General features: G+C 36.7%; 1 protein-coding gene across 10 annotated transcripts in view; it reads right to left on the reverse strand.

Moving 5' to 3' along the window:
• ZNF385D (zinc finger protein 385D) overlaps positions 1 to 6,219 on the reverse strand; it is a 447,042-nt gene that overhangs the window by 159,295 nt on the left and 281,528 nt on the right. The gene's annotated exons all lie outside the window — the stretch shown is intronic.

Raw genomic sequence — 6,219 nt, forward strand, 5'->3', positions numbered from 1 at the left:
CCAGGACCTGATCCCATAGTGATGAAAGATTTTTTCATAATTTCCAAACAACTGGTTCAGCCAGCTAGTTGTGTTATTAAAATAATAATAATAATAATAATAAAAAGCTATCTCACCCCAACTTTTTAAAATAGTTGTGGCCTTTGCCAAAGCAGACATAGTAGAGAGAGGGAGCGAAAGAGAGAGAGAGAACTAGCACATTTGTTTAAATGCTCTAGATAAGGGCTCAAAATGTCTTACCTTTTTTTTCCGGCCTAAATGTATTACTAAATGTAAAAGTATTAAATGGATATAATTTCAAAGCATCAAAAGAGACAGGGCTGTATTGTCAGAGATGTTAACATGAGTTAAATGTATAACAACTGAATGTTCGTAAAAGCCTTTCCTGCAATTCCAATTTCAAATTATATTTGAATCAAATTGCATTTTCTTGTTTCATGTTTGATCTAGGCCTTGGCAACTTCTTTAAGTTGTCATACCACACATATGATCAGTGATCACTGTGCACATGTATGTGCAAAGCCAAAAAAAATAAAAATAAATTGTTTGAGGGGAACATGTTTATGAGCACTGGATGAATGAACTGAAAGAAGTGGTTAATAAAATGTGCAAGAAGGTCTACATATATAGGAACATGCCAATAACGCAGCTTTATGGAACAGATTTTTCACCCCTTAGTGGACTTTGCAGAAACATACTGCTAAAAGCAGTGAGAAAACATGCTGCCCTACAGACTGTGGCGGGGCAATGTAATGACTTAACACTAGGACAGAGCAAAGCTTCTTCCCACTTTCAACCCCAGCAAATTGATTCAACTACAATCTCACACACTTCAGGCTTTGTATTTCTAGCCAACATCTTTTGATTTATGTTCTCTGAATGTTAACAATCATCAATTTCAGCTGCAAAAGTAATCTTTGCCATATATTACATGTAACGACTCCTTTTTAAAACTGAAACTCTTATGACCTTTACTGAATTTCAAGAACTTTTCACGATCTAACACTAAATTGAAATGTTTCCTTTATCAAGTCCAGATCTATTTCTTCTTTTTTAAAGAATCGTCATTTTCTTTAGTGTAATGAGGGTCAAAAGCTTAAAAAGTATTCCTGTAACCTGATTAGCATTTTTGTAATTGCAAGCATTTCTAAACCTACCATCAAGCCATAAAAGAGAATCCAAATAATATGGAAGGATATTTGCATATAGGCACCAAGAGGTAGAAACCACTGGACTCAGAGATAATTCTGCACTCAATCTCATTAGCTTAAAATATTTTATAAAAATAATGTATGTAAACTGTCATTCAGGGAAAAAAAAAAAAAAGTCGAAAAAGGACGGAAGCATGACATCACAATGAAAATTTAAAAAACATAGTTTTGACTTTATATTTAATTTCTTAACAGAAATAAGACATTAGTTAAGACGGGGTGGAATATGAGATTCTATTGCCACCCTACTTAAAACACACATAGACAGACACATGTTCACATTCACGCACACGCATACACTTTTTTGTTAAAGACTTTCAGCTGAAGCAACCGTGACCTATTCTTCACTAATGAAGCCATAAACCACTAATTCCAATTTTGATTTTGGAGTAGTTATGCCAACCACAAAAAGGGTAACACTGGGACATTTTTTTTTAATTATTTTTTATTTTTTGGTGAAATATTGAAATCACCCCTTTATTTATGGTAACATACTGAATATATTTAGAGATATATTAAATGAACAGTTTCTGCAACAGAATCTAAAATGGTATAATCTAACACAGAACAGTTCCGGTAATTTTCAGCAGTTTTTTTTTTTTAATAGTTATTATTATGTATACATGCATTAATCATTATTCAGTGCTTCAAGATATGAACTTCACTGCCTGGGAGGCTGTAAAGTTCCAAGTATAAACATAAGGTTCCTGTAGATCTCTAGCTCCTATACATTGGCTTGCTCAGCTGAATTCTTCTGTCACTTTCAGCATCCATTATATATTAGCTACACTTTCTTATTGCAGATGGCTGGTGATAAAATAGAGTACAGTTCATAATCCAGTATCTGCATTTCTCAAAACATTTTAAAAGCATAGTCTTATCATCAGTGATTCATCCTGTCTTAAATGAAGAAAAACAGAAATGCAATGAAAGGCCTCTGCAGTGTCTAACCTAGAAGAAAATATAACCTCTTAAAAACAAACCGGTGACAACTAAATATTTTCACTGAAACTGCAGAAACATGTGGGGTTTTTTTGGTTGTTTGGTTTGTACAACATGTTTTCTTTAAAGAGGTGGTGAGATTTGGGGTGTGGGGGGTATTTTTTCTTCCATGAGTCATCCAGCATGAATCTCTTCTACAAGAAAGTGTTCCAGAAATAAAAAGTGATACTCAGAATAGTAGCATGTATGCAGATGAATTACTACACTCTACAACATTGGCTGGAGAAAAATACACTGAAAATGAAAACAGCCAACATGCAAACAGAAATGTGATGGCATTTTCAGGCAATATTTGTTTGTCTTTTTCCCCATTATGAGCTCTATTATTTTATCCCATAGGATATTCATTTCCACCCCAATATATTAGATTTCCTGTATAATGTGAATGGAAACACTGAGCACAGACATTACTTAAATCAGTAATTGGTCCACAGAGGGCAGGGGAGTTGGGGGGTAGGGGGGAATACACAAAAAAGAAACAGGTTAGTGGAGCTCACTGTCACTGTACAAGGTTCCATTTTCTCTCTCTCTTTCTTTTTTTTCCTTTTTTTTTTTTTTTGGTGGTAAATTTTAATTTCAGTTCCTTTTTTGTTTGTGCTTCTTCAGTAAGGACAAGGTATTGGGGAGGGGGCAGTGGGGTGGAGGATTGGCTTTCCTCCCAGCTCCATTAGAGCTCTCAAGAGCAGTGCTCGCTGTCCCTTAACTGCAATTTCGCTGCAGTATCTCCTCCAGCGGGCGACCCTCGCGTACCGCGGTGGTGCACGACACGCTCCAAAAGCTCTCCCTCCCCCTTCACCATCTGAATTGTGAAGAGCGGGGACACTTTCCACCCAGCCTGCACGGCCTTGCCCCAGCCAAGGGGCTTCCATATGGGCCAGCACAATGCACACGGGCAAGTCAGCTCCATCCAGCTGCTGGAGCAACGCACTGTGCTGGCGAGGTGGCCGAGCCAAGGCAGCAGCGGTCGGCGGGACCTTTTTTGGTAGAGATGGCAGCGACCAGCTATGTACACCCGGTGGCCACGGCAGAGCCTTCGCATGGAGTAGAACCGGAGGAGGTCCCTGATTACCGCTTTGCACTGACAGCCACCCACCGTTTCTCCTCTCCTTTCGGTAGCAAATGGTTGCAAGTGACTTTTACCTTATGCTAAAATATTACCTCAAGGATAAATGCAAGCAAAAGTTGCTCTAGGGGATGTGTGTATGTTTTAGAGTGTAAAGCATATACCTATTAAAACACTTAACAGATATTTATTATTTTCATTGGTTTTTGGCTTACCCTATAAACGTTACATCATTTTGTAGGGTTTTTACTATTATTACAATCCTATATTTCTGTTCAACTCAAAATGACAAACACAAAACCAATAGAATAAGTAACAAACGTATCCACGGTGACCAAACAACAGGCTCCGAAGCATAGCATAGGGAGTGAAAATTAGCAATTATTGAAACCACTCCATCAAAATTCCAGTGCAACGTAAAAGAAAAGCATATGTAATTAGAACCATCACCATTAGTTTAATTATTTGAAGGCTCGGCTCTAATAGTACCATATACGTTATTTCAGCCCCAAATCTTGCAGGCTACAGGTTTAAAGAAAGCAAGAAACCCTATGACTGATTTTGGAATTTAGTAACTTTTCTCTTTGATGCTTAAGAAACTCACTTCACCCACTATTACTTGCTACATAAGAAAAACATTTTCAGAGGACTAGGTCTTACTTCCCATTTCAGTATTTATTTCAGCCTTAATGCTGTATGTGTGTTAACTCACAACGCTACCTTACATCAGCACCAATTAGTCAAGAAGACCCAGAAAAACAACTAAGATGTATACAAACATACATGAATATTTTCTTTTTCTTCCCTCTCTTTTCTTTAGGTGGCCCCAAAACACCATGCACAAGGAAAGAAATATCCTGGAATTCTTTACTAATATTGAAAGGATTTTTTTTTTTTTCCAGCAAATATAAAATTCTAATATTGCGTACATGATGGCTATAGTAATTTCAAGTCAAAGCGGGTGCATGATGTACGCGGTCTAGCTTTCATTTGGATTTGTGCAATACTGCTTTGTGCAGTCACTGTTACAACAGAGACAGGTGAGATTACAGACATTCTGGCTTCTCACAGACGGACCAGGAAAACACCAAGAACAGCCACAGGTAAACATTATCCCCATTAGATCATGCTTTGTTATGCGGACAGAAAGGAGAACATCCATTTAAAACTTAATATTAAAGGAAGTTTCAGTCTGAACACAGCATACTGAAAACCTGCCTAACTGAAACTTTTAGCTCTTCTCTCAAAAGTGAGATTTCCTAAAAGCAGGGAGAAAGCACAACCCAGTTTGTTCCAATTAAAAACTTGTGTTGCACCAGAAAACAAATGAGCATGTGAAACAGGAGTTGGTATTTTTCCAAAGATATAACAGCAAAATAAGTTTGATCAACATTATGTGTTTCTGAAAATTATAGAAAAACAGAAAAAATAAATTAAATACTACCCAGTGAACATATATCTAATACTCTAACCCGTATAACTTCAGGAAACTGTAACTTCTAATCCTAGTCATACAGGTAATTGTGAAACTGACTGCAAAAAAGAAAAAAAAAATATATATATCCCATTTAGCACTTGCAATCATATTAAAAGGCAGCAAACAAACAAACAGAAATAACCAAAAAATTAACCTAACATCACTAGTTTTTAATGCTGAAGAGACTTAACCCAAATTACTCAAGCCTAAAACTATAATGCTTGGCTATTCTTCCTCAATGTTTGGAAAATGTAGTAAAGCTAAAGCATTGCAAATACATCTTCAGAAGGAACTCTGAACAGTTCTGAGAACTCATCCAATTTCTTTTTTTTCTGTTACGGTAGTTTATAAAAAAAATAAATCAATCTGCTTTCATAATTGATGGATTTCGCTGTTAAAGACATCCCCACCCCTCACCCCCAGTATTTTTAGTTTTATAAAAATAAGAAAATGATGCTTAGCATGTTACAGAGTATAGCACTCATATGATAGGGCTCAGAATATAACAAAAATACTTCTCTTACAGCTTGAAGTGAACTCCTGATTCAATATTTAATGAAACTGAGGAAGCTGCTGAATGTCCCAGAAATTCTCTAACTCTCTGTTGTGCGTTCATTCTAAATATTATGCAGTGATAAATTAACAGAGGCGAGATAAGATGTCATATAACAAAGAATCATATTTTTTTCCAGATTGCAATTAAAAAAAAATATATCAAATTTCTGCTTTTGAGCAGCACGAACTTGCAGCATTATATTGCAACTGTACATCCCAGCCCAGTACTGCAGCACTACATTGCTTAGGCATAGCTATACGCTCCAGCATGTTTTTAGGGTATGCAGCCAGCCCAGCTGTAAGGCTAAGGAAGATTTCCATCATGCTACAAAACTAAACTCTGCACAAATATTTAACAGCTCTGAGACCCCTAAAGGCTTAAAATAATATGCATTTCGTGGTGTGCTAGGAGCCAACCCCACACCAGTGATCTGCATAATGCAGAGTACTCGGCAAACACACCACTGCAAATAAAGCATTGTTTCTCCTTTGTATCTTTGAATTCTTCAAACTAAAAACTGAATGAGATCCTAACACTTACTGTGCCTCCAAATCATAAACAGTGCAGTAGTAGCTCACCCATTTCATTAAGTTTGTCTAAAACTTCCCATGCCTCCCAACGATTTCTCATTCCCTCTCAGTAAATGAAACACAAGTTCATATAAAACAAACCGAGGATGAGTTCATCCTATTTAGCTTATTTTTCAAGCTGCTAAGACTAAGCGGTAACCCATTCAAACAGAAAATTTCCCAGACAATGGAATCCTTTCAAACTGCACAGCCGAAACGATTTTCTAGTTGTCAGTTTTAGGTGCATGCCAGCACAAAATGTTCTTGAATCTGAAATTTAAAATAATCACTCCTATTGATAATGTGAGCAGAAGCAGAATTACATCACAGTTAACACTTAC

This window comes from Anser cygnoides, chromosome 2 (genome assembly GCF_040182565.1).
Source record: "Anser cygnoides isolate HZ-2024a breed goose chromosome 2, Taihu_goose_T2T_genome, whole genome shotgun sequence".
NCBI classification, from domain to species: Eukaryota; Metazoa; Chordata; class Aves; order Anseriformes; family Anatidae; genus Anser; species Anser cygnoides.